We start from the raw sequence: 15,373 nt of genomic DNA, 5'->3' as shown, positions 1-15,373 counted from the left end.
TATCCTAAATTTCCCTCCCATTTATATTATAAATGCAATCTCTTTTAGCATGACTTCTCTACACTTATAATGTAAGCAGCAATTATAGAAACTTTTGAGAATTGTACATGATTCAGCTTCTGTCTCATCTGGGCTTTAATTTTATTTCTTAACATGTTGTTTGAGCCCTGAGGCCTCTGACAATCTAAATGAATCACTGTCAAACTGAAACAGTGCAGAGAAAGATGCCATGTGTTACCGCTCGATCCATGAGTCAATATATGACCCAGCATTTCCTGTATGAAGCTCATACTGCCATCATATGAGCTCAAACTGCACATAATATGGCAGTTAAAGTAGGTGCCAAGGCGTTTTTAAAAATGCAAATGAGCCAGACTTTTCTCTTGTCCAAAGATGACACTAGGAAGCAACATCTAACAATGATAAATGATTCTGTCACGTAATGTGGTTGCAAGGAGAACGCAGGAGGCATGAAACAACTTAACTGTCTTTAATGACGAAACACAGGGAATAATCCAACATGAAGGCTTGAACATAAATCAAAGAAACACAGGGAGGGTAACGAGTAGACCCGACCAAACAGAACTGAACAGATAGGAACTTAAGATGACAGGATGATTACAAAACACAGGTGCAGGGGATCGTAATTAAACTAAACGAGGAATAATCAATTAACTAAACAAGAAAAGGAAGAAGACCATATAAGGAAAAACAGGAAGAACTCAGGACAAAACAAGACCAAAACGTGATATTACTCCCCCCTCCCCAAAGGCGCGAGCCGCGCCAAAACAATACCACCGGGGAGGGAGGGTGGGTGCCCTGGAGGCTGGTGCAGGACAGGGACATGGGGGACGCCTCCAGGGCGGAACAGGGGACTCGGGGAGCCATGGCGGATCGACCTCCGTAGCCTTGGCTAATGGCCCGGCCCCTACGGCCGGAGCTCTATTAGCCCCAGCCTCAGGAACAGGAGCCCTCCTTGGGCTAAACTCAGGAACAGGAGCCCGTTCAGGGCTAGGCTCGGAATCTGAGGCCCTCTCTAGGCCGGACATGAGACCAACAGCCCTCCTTGGGCTGAACGTGGTGACAGGGGCCCTCTCAGGGGTGAACTCAAGAACCGCTTCCATCGAGGCAACATGAGAAGCAAGTCGCTTGGGAATGACCTCCATGGTCATGACAGGAGAAGCAGTCTGCTTCTGAGGAACCCCAACAGACAAGACAAGACCGACAAGACTGATTAAAAATGTTCCTGTGGACAATACTTCAGGGGACATGACTTGACTCTGGTCAGGGGCTGGAGCCTGCACTGGACTCTTGATCAGGGGCTGGAGCCTGCACTGGACTCTTGGTCAGGGGCTGGAGCCTGCACTGGACTCTTGGTCAGGGGCCGGAGCCTGCACTGGACTCTTGGTCAGGGGCCGGAGCCTGCACTGGACTCTGGAGCAAACTCTAGGGCTGAAGTGAGCTGCAGCCGGCGGGCTTGACGTCGGAGCGGCCAGCAGCTTGACTTCGGAGCGGCTGGTGGGCTTGAGGGAGCCATAACCGGCAAGCTTGACTTTGGAGTGGTCAGCAGGCTTGAGGGAGCCGCAGCCCGCGAACTTGACTTCGTAACGGCCGGTGAACTTGACAAATGAATGGCCGGCGGGCTTGGTTTAGGCGCAGCCGGCGGGCTGGACAGATGAATGGTCAGCAGACTTGACTGAGGATCGACCGGTGGGCTTTACTTCGTAGCGGCCGGCGGACTCGCAGTACTCACGGCGATCCCTCCGAATTCCCACGCTTACCCGCTGCAGGCTAGGGTGGAATCGCGAGCGGCAACTTCCATGCCGCGGGGAAAAAAACAGGAAAACAAAAAACTTTTAAAAAACGAGAAACAAAACAGGGAGATGTTTAGGTCGGGTCTTCTGTCACGTAACGTGGTTGCAAGGAGAAAGCAGGAGGCATGAAATAACTTAACTGTCTTTAATGACGAAACACAGGGATAATCCAACATGAAGGCTTGAACATAAATCAAAGAAACACAGGGAGGGTAACGAGTAGACCCGACTAAACAGAACTGAACAGATAGGAACTTAAGTACACAGGATGATTACAAAACACAGGTGCAGGGGATCGTAATTAAACTAAACGAGGAATAATCAATTAACTAAAGAAGAAAAGGAAAAAGACCATATAAGGAAAAACAGATACGCAATACATTTGAGTATTAAAATACAAAGCAGTAAAAACAAAACAGTTTTTGTATGCACTACTTTTCAAAGATTTGGGTGGGCAGGATTTTTCAATATTTTTGAAAGAAGTCTCTTATGTTCACCAAGGCTGCATGAATTTGATAAAAATTACAGTAAAAACAGTAATATTGTGAAACATTTTTAATGATAATAAAAAAAACATTGGTCACACATTAACAAACCATTAACTACGACTTTTGTCTCAATAATATCCTAATATGCTGCTAAATCATAGTTAGTAAGGTAGTTGTTAAGTTTAGGTATTAGGTAGGATTAGGGATGGAGAATATGGTCATCCAGAATATGTGCATTATAAGTATTAATAAACAGCCAATATGTTATTAATAGGCATGCTAATAAGCAACTAGTTAATAGAATTGAGAATTGGTCCCTTTGGTGTTACCAAAAAATGTTCTATTTTAATATATTGTAAAATGTAATTTATTCGATCAAAGCTGAATTTTCAGCATCATTACTCCAGTCTTCAGTGTCACATGATCCTTCAGAAATCATTCTAATATGCTGATTTGCTGCTCAAGAAACATGATTGTTATTATCAATGTTATATTGCTGAATCTTTTTGTGAAAAATGTCACTTTTAAATAAAACTCACTTTTGATCAATTTAATGTGTTAATTTTATACACTAAAAACTAATAGAAATATTGTTTTGTATGTCATACATTACTGTATTATTTCAAAGTAACTTTGAAAGTTAAGTCCATACAAACTATATAACTTCACAGAAGTGCTGTTATTCTGGTCCTGATGGAAGTGCAGAGGCAGCTGCTTTATTAAAGCGAGGTCTGTGGATTTTGGGGGGTAACAGAGAGGTCAAAAACACAGAGAATGTCTGAAAGAGTGTTCGCTTCTTCATGTCAGCTAGCGCTCAAGGGAAGTGCTCAAACTGCAGTGGCCTTTAAGGATCAGTCCGATCAGACAGTCATGTCTCCACGCTCTTCTGAATTTAAAGCAAGTCTTTCTCTCTCCAGACAGACTGGTTTTTTATTATGTCATTAATAGATTATTGTATATTTATACTGAAAAGAATGGTAACACTTTACAATAAGGTTCATTAGTTAACATTAGTAAACATGAACTAAGAATGAACAATACTTCTACAGCATTTATTAATTGTAGTTAATGTTAATTTCATGCATTATTAAAATCACAAGTTGTGTTTGTTAACATTAGTTAATGCACTGTGAACATGAATAAACAATGAACAACTGTATTTTCATTAACTAACATTAACAAAGATTAATAAATAGTGTAATAAATGCATTGTTCATTGTTTGTTCATGTTAGTTACTACATTAACTAATGTTAACAAATGATACCTTATTGTAAAGTGTTACCAAAATAATAAATATACAATATTACAGAAATAAAAATAAGGATGCATTAAATTGATCAAAAATGGCAGTAAAGACATTTATAATGTTACATAATATTTATATTTCAAATAAAATATATCACAAAAATATGAAGCAGAACTGCTTTCACCATTACTTATAAGAAATGTTTCTTGAGCAGCACTGAAGACTAGACACTAAAATCTGGAGTAATGATACATAAATTTAGCTTTGCATCACAGGAATTAATTACATTATATTCAAATAGAAAACAGTTATTTTAAATTGTAATAATATTTCACAATATTACTTGTTTTTACTGTATTTTGGATAACTAAATGCAGTACTGCTGAGCATAAGACACTTCTTTTAAAAGAAAAACTTTTTAACACAAAAGTTTTCATAATGTTCATGGTAAAAGACTTTACTATATGGTCAAAAGCTGGATCGAATGGGACATTTAATGTAATTTTATAGTACAGTTTTTGAAAGTGATTTATGTTTTATGTTCAGTCCATAAAACCTAAAAACCTTGCTATAGTTTTTTCAGTAATGTTCTGGCAACAACTGCTGTTTTTTTCTTTTTACTGTAATTTTTGACAGATTTTTTTTTACAGTGCAGTAGTATATATACATAGGTCCTGTATACATTTATACAGTATATATACAGATGTATTCTCGTGTATAATGCAAACATACTATAAACATGCACAAAGTAAGTGAACACATTTAAATGAATTTCCCTTAAGGCAAAGAGTGTAAGAGACAGTGTGGGCAGATCTGTCTGCTAGCTCTTTCTTTCTTCATTACTTTTCTTTCCCACAACTGTTTGCTCTATTAATTATGTTCACAATCACTGAGAATTCACTCTATTCCTTTAGTCCTGTGCGTCTGTATTGAGATCTATAGAAGCGATGGTAAAAGACCGTGGAGACTGTCATCACTATTAGCAATCAGCACAGATCAATTCCAAGATGCCTGTAACATTGATTTCCTTTTTGTGAGCTTCATAACAGCACACAGGAGGCTGGAGGTCTCCGTACAGACATATGAAAGCACAAGCCACACACACTCTCCAGCTCAGACAGACAGACAGACAGGTCCTGTGGAGCGTCGCGAGATGAAAAGGTAGATGTTGGGCTGCCATACAGGAGCCTGTATGAGTGATGGTGCTGATGATGAGCGCTGCGGTGCTGTGTGTCTCCCGGGGAAGATGAAATTCAATAGTGCTGATGGGGAGATTTCTGCAATGGCACTTTGAGTTAGAGACTTATAAAGGCACTCATTAATCAATATGAGCTATTTGTGCTTGTTCTTAATAGATGCCGACGTTATTCACGCTACTGCGCTGTAAAACGGATGGGAAGACAATAAGTGCATTGTTTTTCTGTCACTCAGTTTTTGTTTTATGTCTGCAGTGATGATGAGTTGCGCTGCTAGGCAACCCTCAAAAAGTTTATGATAAAACTGCAAGTACTCTTAACAATTTAACACAATAAAACACTCTGACACTCTGGCATTGTTTCTCAATCAAAAAAGCATTATGTATTTTAATTTATTTGAATGTTGATATAGAAATCAAATGTATCAGATTTCAATATATTATTTTTATTTTAATATGAATAAAAATGGATATGCATTTACATTCATGCTTTTGTCATACTGTATACTTTTATCCAAATCATCTTACATTGCATTCAAGGTTCAAGGTGCAATTGTTATCAGTTCATGCATTCTCCTAGAATCAAACCCATTACCAAGGTGTTGCAAGCAACACGGCCAGAATATGTAATATGTAAAATTCAGAGAAGAAATTAAGAAAAAAAGATGTGCACATCACACTCAGATTAAAATGTCAATTTAGACACTATAAATTGATTCATTTCAAATAAATCTCTGCTGGATAAGTGTGACAGGTTTGGGGTCTGTTTCGTTTCTAATTAAGGGGCCATTTCTCTCGGCAGCGGAAATACAGACAAAACTGTCAGTTCCTCAGGATTATTTATGAATGAATTGAATAAATGAAGTTGGACAGAAAAAACAAGGGAATGTCGAGAAGTTTATCCTTCTTGTTATTTTTCAATACAGCAAGAGCGATTCATGTACAGTAGTGCATCTATAGAAATCCCATTTGTGCATGTCAGTCACAGGTCTACAGTCAGAACCAAACAAGTACCGTTCAGTAAGTCATTTTATTATTTTTGGACATATATTAAACATAGCATTTTTTAAAAGGTTTTTGATGGTTAAGAGACACAGTGTTAATAGCCATAGTACCAAATGTACTTTACGTCATGAGTGTCACCGCTGTTTCACCAGCTCATGATGATAAATATGCCATTAAAATCCAACATTCATGGGACTTGTACTATGCGACCCTCTAAAATAAACATGTTAACTGGCTTTTATGTCAATTTAATAGGATGCAATAGGAGGTCAGTGGTCTTTTCACATGTCTCAGCAGATATGCAGATCAACTCACTCTCTCCTGCATCAAACACACATACTTACATGTTGCTGTTGTTCATTTTTTTCACTTTGCCCACACTTTAAATCAACCAATCAAGGTTTCTTATTGTAGCTACTAATCTACAGATTTTAAATGATTAATTCCTTTCAGTCCTTTATAATCGACATGAAAATATGACAATCCTAACTTCTTGATAATGCTCTGGTAAGCATTATATAATACAGTCATATTAAAATATTATAAAGTGGCCAAAAACTCACAATAAGTGTCTTCATCAAGCTTTTAGTTTACCTCTTCATTTAAAATAAATAATATTGTTTTTGCATGACTGATACGACATGGATTCTTCAGTGTGGCTTTATTAAACACAGCGTTGACATTAATATTCATTCTTTATTATGTAACTTTACAGTTTTCCATCTTGATTAACATCTTGATTTGCCTTAAATCACACAGCTCTCGTCCAAGACAACAGAGAAACAGAACAGCGTAATAGTAACGAAACGCGTTAATAAAGGCTTTGTAGCGAATTTCCAACCCAGAACGCGTTTTTGGAACTCAGAAAGATTCTAATTAACCTGCGGCGGTTACTATTGCGATATTCCACACAGAAAACACGCAAAAGGGTTGCAGATATAAACAGACTCACTCCAAACAAGCCCAAACTCCAAAAATGCACAGTGAACAGTCGACTTACCCGTTTCAAGCTGCCCTGCTCATTTTCAGCTCGCACGTGTAAGTTGTGCTGTGATGCAGTCGCACAGTTACTTTTTATCGCTTTCTCCGCATTGCTGGGTGATTTTATTCCAGCATCAGACTGACTCCAGCTCACAACTGCTGAAGTTCCTCAGTCATCGTGTCAGATCCGGATCTGTTGATGGGTGTTACTGCTGCTCGCGCGCACACGCGAGTCCCCATCTCACCCCGAGCATGTTTGCTTAGTAATAACGTCGCATTGCCATGCAGAAATACATTAAAACACTTCTCTCTCGGATTTCACGGGTTTGCTAATTAAATCATGCTCCTTGTGTGTAATCCATCCTGCTGAATGCATGTGGACGAGAGATCTTTCCAGCTAGTTTTAAAACATTAAACCTGTTCTTTAACTTCCTCTCTCTCTCTCTCACCGATCCTTCAGTCGCACATTATGTTAATGATATTAGCGTGCATATGGGCGTGCATAAACAAAAACAGCAATAGGCTATTTAATTATTTTAGATCGTATTATTTTATGTTAAACAGAATAACACGTCGACAGTAATAAAAAGAATCATAATTGCATAAACAATAACAATGCAATTTCATATTAATATTAAAATCTGGAATATTTTGAAATATTGGCTGTAATACTGCAGCTCAGCTAGACTGGAAAATGCTTTGGGGAAAAAAACACATAAATTAAAACAGGTTAGGTTGCATGCATTATAAAACACGAATGTAAGAACATAGAAAATCTCAGTCTGATATTTTTGTGTGATTCTGAAGTGGACACACGGTCTGGCCACTGAGGGGAGACAGAGAAGTCGATTCTTCTATCACAGTGAGGGACTGTCAATAGCATGTAATGTCCATTTTCAAGTTCACATCTTTCTTTTTGTGTCAGTTATCTAAAAATCACCTGAGAAAATCTGTAATATTTGGTTTTACAGCAGCTCTCTCACAGCACTTTAAAATAACAGACACTAAGGCACAGTTAATAACTATTTGGCTTCTGCAATGCATTGAAATAATGACATAATGATTCCCATGACCTGCTCTGAATGGTCTGTGTATTTCTTGTTTACAATCATGTTGCTTTGCTCTGAGAGAAATCAAAATTAACTATGTATCAAGAGAGCTTTGTAATTAAAGGCTGAGAGCTGATGTGTGGAGAAACTTCTGCATGTCAGATGCTCAGCGTCACACTGCTCCTTATTGTTTTCTGCGTGCCAAATAAACAGCTAACATTATGTAAATCATCTGAGTTTAATGAGAGCGAATCGGTTATGCATTTGACATGTGAGGAAGAATGTTCTCTGTTTTTCCATGGATCCGCAAAGTGGATGTTATGTGACTATACAAATTTTTGATGAGATTTGGATGGCCTATAAAATTTTCATCGTTTTGTATGCAAGTTTAAAGTCTTAAAAGTGACTCAACAGTCACTATGGTAATACTTTTTTTTTTTTGGCCAGAAGTGAAGTCTGTGGCTTGTTCAGAATATATAACCATCATTTTTATGAGTACACAGTGATACAGTGATACACCGTATCATCATTTAAAGGAATAGTTCACCCAAAACTTAAAATGTATTAACAGTTTGCTCACCCTAAGGTCAACCAAGATGTAGATAAGTTTGTTTGTTCATGGGAACAGATTTGGAAAAATTTAGGATTCTCTGCAGTGAATGGGTGCCGTCAGAATGAGAGTCCAAACAGCTGATAAAAACATCACGATAATCCACAAGTAATCCACACCACTCCAATCCAACTATTAGTGTCTTGTAAAGTGAAAAACTGCATGATTTTTGTAAGAAAAAATCCATCAAGATGTTTTTTTTTGTTTGTTTTTTTACTTCAAACCATTGCTTACGGCTGAAATATAAATCCATAATATTGCTTTCCCCGGTGAAAAATTCGTCTCATCTGAATCAGGAGTGAAATCATGCTCCGTTTATAAATGGAAACAGTCAAAAACAGTTCCAAACAAATATGTTGGTGGATTTTGATGTGCGAGGACAACAGGAGATGGACTTTGTTCTCTGGAGGAAGCGTTATTATGAATTATGGACTCGTAGCAACTTAATCTTAATAAAGATCTTAATGATGGATTTGTTTCTTGCACACAGCTTTTCATTTCACAAGATGTTAATTGATGGACTGGAGTGGTGTGGATTACTTGTGGATTATTGTGACGGCACCCATTCACTGCAGAGGATCCACTGTTGAGCATTTCTCCAAATCTGTTCCCATGAAGAAACAAACTCATCTTAGATGGTCTGAGGGTGAGTACATTTACAGAAAATGTTCTTTTTTGGGTGACCTACTCCTTTAATGCACATCGACAGCATAGAAAACAGCTGAAATGGATTAAGCTGAAGCTGTCTTGTAAGTCTTGCAGTAACAAATGTACAGTACAGGCCCAACTGAAGTGTTGTTTGGAAGCTGTACTGCACTTGCCCACACAAACACAAGTGACGCAAATGCAGTATTTTCTCCCGAGTGTTGCTCCTGGAGTCCCGGCGGCGATGGTTCCAGCTGACAGTGTCATAATGAGGAGCAATGCTGTGGGTAGGAGGGCTTCACTCATGTCAGATACACAAGCTAATGACACACGGAGAAAGCAAGTGCTATGTCCAAACGTATATCCTCAATCAGGAGAGTCCTGTAGGCAGACCGCGCTGTGGATGGCGTAGCTGTCTAAAGATCCCCGAAGAGACGATAATGGTGTATGTTTGTGCATGTGAAACAGAAAAACACACAGTGTGCCACATGTGATGTTTAGACAGCCATGCATTCAAGTAAATGTGATTACACACACGATTACACACCGTAACGGTGCCGCAGAGAGAACGTTTTGATCATAAACTTCTCTACTAGCTGCTGTTCGTGTGTAAGCGGCATGTCTCAGCGTCTGTTACCTGTAAGCACAGAACCGTGGTGTTTCTGTCGTGCAGCTGAATGAAAAAAGGCTTTAGTTCTTCACAGCAGAACTCATTCTCATTCCCCAGCATTGCAGGTTTTATGGCTGAACCATTACATTTCCATAGACTAAATCAGCCTGGATTTGGCACATTGCTGTTACAGTAGGTTCTTTATAGTGAAGGTTTAGCTTGGTTAGCACTGACCCAAAATTTTAAAGTCACTCAAGTTTAAAACATACTTGAATGAAAGTAGGTTTTCACATTTAAATGCACTTACATTTTTAAAAGTAAACAGTGCTTAATATAATGCTACAATTTTAAAATAAATCTGTAATTTAAATGTTAACACGCACATCAGAAAACTGACAACTATCAATACATTTTTATCAATCAGTTTATTGGAATACGTATTTTTTTTTAATAATTTTGTGGGTCCGGAAAGATTCAGAGTGTTTGATATATTTTCTCCTCCCCTATCAAAAAAAAGAAAGAAAAGTTTTCTCTGGCTGGATGCGCTTAAAGTTGGAATGAAATGAAAATTCACCCTATCATTCACAGTATTTTCTTAATGCATATTGCATATATTACAGAACAATTCTTCGTGTTATAACTAGACCTTCCTGTAAAAGCGACAGACTTCACTCGGTGATGTATGCAGGTCATCAATAAGCAGCAAATTAGGAGTTTGTTGAGGCAAAAGTCATAGTTAATAGTGAGAAACTATGTGAGACCAAATTACTCAAATCGTGATCTATTTACTGTAGAAACCAGATCTGCCCTACCACTAATCTCTAGGTACACCGTTGTACCTTATTAAAGGGTGCATATTACAATACATAAGTGTGTATATTAATACCTACTACTTAAAGCATACCAATAAGTACTCAATAGTACTAAAAGTGTACATGCTAGTACCTAAATTCCACATAGTGGTAGCTTAAAGGTATTATTACCTAAAGTTTACACATTATAGCCTAACTAAATATTACATATTTGTACCTTAAAGTTCCATATGACACATCTATGACATATCTTTAATTAAAATATGGGCAATTAAATATGCATGTTGGCCACAATTAATGGAACCCTTTTATTCTATACTCTATGTGTTCTATAGTATATTCTATACTTTTCTTTTATTCTATACTATTTGTAACCGCCAAGATAACAGCTCTGAGTCTCTCCTTTAATCAGAGACCATTCTTCCATCCAGAATCTCTCCAGATCCTTCAAACGCCAAGCTCCATGTTGGTGGTGCTTCTCTTCAGTTCACTCCACTCACATAGGGTTCAGGTCAGAACATTCATTTTGTGCTCAGTGACCCATTTTTGTTGTTGATTTTGGTGTTTGTTTTGGATCATTGTCTTGATGGATGATCCAGCCATGGCTCATTATGAGCAGGAACAGTCAGGTTTTGATTTTTTATCTTTGAATCCATGATGCCATAAATCTGAACTAGATGTCCAAGACCTGCGGCAGAAAAACAGGCTCACAGCAGTTTACGAGGCCATTTGCAAATTCTACAGGGCTGTTGAATGCTTGAATCCGATTGGCTGACGAACGTACAGAGGTGTACAATTATTTTCAGGGAAATGCACATCTGAAGTAGTTCCAGGCAGCTCTTGACTGAATTACATGACCAGATCACTTGTTCCTGATCAAAATGTTTCAGTTAGTAGTTATTTCAAAGGGTACTTACAACCTACAGTAGCAAAAGACCCAAAACTCTCAACAACGACTAAGCAAAGAAATATTCCCATGTTTTGGCAATAGAATTATGCTTTATTATGTACGGAAAGCATTGCTGTCTTTCTCCTGCTTTCAAATACACACACATACTATACAGTACAGACACACTCGCACAGAAACGTGTTGTTAGCGCTACTCTGATGATTATATTACTAAAATAGTTTAGCAATTTAAAAGTTACACAACAGTTCTCACAAGTGAAGTAATAATGGCGCTGTTCTTGAAGAAAATGAACTTAGTGGAAACTGCTTTCGAACACTGTTGAGAGATGCACAGACTCAGGTAATTCACATATGCTTAGTCTCTCTCTCTTTCTAATAACTTTATTATCTGCTATCAACGGCTCAATTGAGCCTCTGTTACGAGCTCTAAAATGATGTTTTGAAATTAGCAACAGCGTGGGATGAGATACATCAGAAATTAATCGTACACACAGACGGTGCGTGCAAAATCGCATAGGCCTGCTGTCCGAGTACATTTGAATTTGAACTTACTTCACGACTTAAAAAGTATCCACCTTATTTTTCCTGTAAGAGCGGGTGCGGCCATTTGTAAATTTCATGTGTCTGGCTTCCAGCTATTTTTAACCTTACAAAACAGCTCCTTTTGCTGCATGATATTGCAAACTGGTGTGTCTTATATTATTTTAATGTATTATCTTAATAATGAACACGCTGGTTTGGTTTTTCAGTTTTGAAAACAATGTTTAATTTTCTGTTATTACCAGAGATGGGAATGTCTGTAATCACCCAGAACACACTATCAGTAGTCTAGCAACACCCCAGCAACTGCAAGAGCCTAGCAACCACCCAGAATATCCTAGCAACCAACTAGCAACACTTTAGCAAACATCTAGAACATCTAACTGACCAAACTATTTATGTTTCTTAAACAAGACTTTAAGACAAGCCAGCATACATTTATCTTTCAAACTTTTCAATCTAGTTATTACAGATATTCTTAAATACTTACAATTCAACACAGATGACTTTCCTGCAGTGAACACTCATGAGATCAATAACACTTAAACTCTTAGGATTCAGGAATTATTTTTGCAGCTCAATGTCTATTACAGTATACAACATAAATTAAATTACAGATAATAATAATAATTCGGCAATTAACTTTGGGGAACAGATCATTTTCATTTTACTACTGTAAAGTAATCTTGCAGTAGATGAAAAACACTAGAAAAATACCAAAGAATTGTATGAACTTGGCATGCACCACAATACAGTACAGTAAAAAATAAAAATAAGTAAATTCAGCATCCTCTGCACATTTGGTCAAATTTCATTACAGTATACAGTGGTTTCCCGGTCTCCTGACACAAGACTAGCTATATCGCTAGGATGTCATTTCTCAGTTCTGCAAACTTACAGTAGGCCACACATAAAAAATGGTTACAAATAAAATTTGACAGTCACACGTTTGAAGGTGTACAACATGTGCTACAGTTTACTGAAATTAGAAATTTCCATCATCTAATGTACTGGTACTGTACTGTAATTATACTGAATGCTCTCTCCTCTCTCCGTTGTTAGGATGCAGAGATTCTGATTGGTGTCATCAGTTTCACTGTCATCGCCGCGGATGAATAGTAGCACATGAAGCACTGCTTACATTTAGATTTTATTCTGTGATAATTCTGGGGTGGGGTGGGGTGGCACAGCTTTTTTTTAGGGTGACAGTTGCCACCCCGTGCCACCCCGGTAGATCTGCTCCTGTGGCCTCATGGGACAGTAAAGTATCCATCGAATGTGCACACTTACGAATCCAGACGGAAGAAGTAGGCCACCCAGGTACTTTTCGCCTACTATTTTTCTAATACCATGAAATTGGACATACTACCTGCCTCACATAGCTACTGTTTTTTACATACTATATGTGACCATGGACCACAAAACCAGTCATAAGAGTCAATTTTTTGAAAATCTGGAATCTGAGGGTGCAAAAAAAATCTAAATATTGAAAGAAAAGTGCCTTTAAGTTGTCCAAATGAAGTCCTTAGCAATGTATATTACTAATCAAAAATTAAGTTTTGATATATTTACAGTAGAAAATGTACAAAATATGTATAAAAGATCTTTACTTAATATTCTAATGATTTTTGGCATAAAAGAATAATCGATAATTTTGACCCATACAATGTATTGTTGGCTATTGCTACAAATATACCAGCGCTACTTATGACTGGTTTTGTGCTCCAGGATCACATATGCTGTAGTCGGGAAGTATGTGATTTTGGGAACAGCTAGAGGGCTTTAAGGACGAAACCTGACTAATGTTTTGAAATACATCATCTGAACAATGTCGTGAGGTGTGGTAACTGTAGTATAAGTGGAATAATTGACTCTGCGCCATTGAATTATTAAAAAATAACGCACATCCGAGCTCCATTGTGCATTATTAATTTAATGGCCCGTCATCAGTTATTCCTTATGTATTGGACAAGTTTTTCACATGAGCGATAGAGACAAATTTTTTGCAGTTTACCGTGTCTACTGGTATATCACCCACACCTATGCTGAGTCTCACTTTTTTGATGGTTTGTGCCAGTAAAGATGAATGAGTTCTGAGAGGGACTGAAGAGTGATGGATGAGTGTGTGTTTCTGACTGTCACAGTACAATATAAACGTGTGACTGATTTTGCTGCTTCTCCTCAGGACTGTAATCTTGTTCAATTAAAGTGAACTCAGAACACATCAAGCGTCACAGATTGAGGGTTTCCATCGAATGTGAAGTGATGTGTGACAACGCCAGTGGCAGGAACCCAGGGTTTGATTAACATTTATAATATTTGTTTACATTCATATTGTTTTCAAGCAATATTACCAATAATAAAGATTTATCTATTATTACAATGCAAGTAAACAATTTAGATCTATTGTCATAACATTTCTAAGCCACAGAATTAGCAGAAAACTTGTGCCTTTTGTTGTGAGTTGTGGATGTAAGACACACATTGTGTTTCTATAAACCATTGCACTCGGAGTGAACAAATTAATAACGTGTCTTGTTTGACAGAAACATTGCCAAGGTTACAGACTGCACTGAACAATTCACGCTCCAATCCAGTTTTAATCAAATTTACATGTTGACTTCAATGTTTTGTTTATCTACAATTATACACATATTTAATCTACTTTGAAGCAGTGGCATAGTTTCTGCCAACTTGTCTTGCACTTTTTGTTTGAGCATTTCTCCTTTTGACAATGTGTTTAACTTCTGGTAGACATTCTATTAATTATAAGTAACTTTAGTTTGCAACATGTATTTAGTTTGCCCGTTTCCACCACTGAATAAAAAATAAAAAAGGTAATTGCAACTGTTAATCTCACAATTATGACAATTGCGAGAATAAATCCTGCAATTCTGACTTTTTTCTCAGATTTGCGAGATATTCTGAGATAAACTTGCAATCGCATGTTATAAAGTCAGAATTGCAAGATATAAACTCTGAGAAAGACTCTATAGACTTTGAAATATATATTCTGAGAAGAAGAAAAAAATTAAGTCTGAGAAGAAAGTCAGAATTGTGAGATAAGTTGCAGTTACCCGTTTTATTTTTTGTTCAGTGGCTTCCATAGGAATGTCTAAAGTGGACTATTTAGGAGAAAACCTTTCATATTTACATTAACATAATGAAAACTCAAGTTCTGATAAGCCCTGTAGTTAGTTTTAATGTAGTGTGCTGTCCTGTAAGTGGGCGAGAAACTGCGGAGGAGCTGATGAAGTGTGTTTTGTCATAATGCTGTCATGTGCTTCGTGGTCTGATCATAACGCGCCACCATTGGTTACGGGATGTCGTGCAGTTTTAATGTGTACTACAGCATCCCCTGTGCTTGTTAAGTTGCTCTCATCTTGTCAAATGTTTTCTCTGCGGTGGCAGAGCAGTGTCTTCTGAACGCTCGCTGTGAGCTACACGGACCATTTTATCCTTCACTGG

General features: G+C 37.7%; 1 protein-coding gene across 1 annotated transcript in view; it reads right to left on the bottom strand.

Annotated features, from left to right (window-relative positions):
* kcng2 (potassium voltage-gated channel, subfamily G, member 2) overlaps window positions 1-7,167 on the bottom strand; it is a 37,729-nt gene extending 30,562 nt beyond the window's left edge. The window contains exon 1 of the mRNA XM_058754428.1: window positions 6,750-7,167. The gene's annotated coding sequence lies outside the window, so the exon portion shown is untranslated. The remainder of the gene's footprint in view (window positions 1-6,749) is intronic.
* Between the last annotated feature and the right edge of the window lie 8,206 nt (window positions 7,168-15,373).

Source organism: Onychostoma macrolepis, chromosome 19 (assembly GCF_012432095.1).
Source record: "Onychostoma macrolepis isolate SWU-2019 chromosome 19, ASM1243209v1, whole genome shotgun sequence".
In the NCBI taxonomy this organism is placed as follows: Eukaryota; Metazoa; Chordata; class Actinopteri; order Cypriniformes; family Cyprinidae; genus Onychostoma; species Onychostoma macrolepis.
The sequence above is the reverse complement of the archived record's forward strand: the minus strand, read 5'-3'. Positions and strand labels throughout refer to the sequence as shown.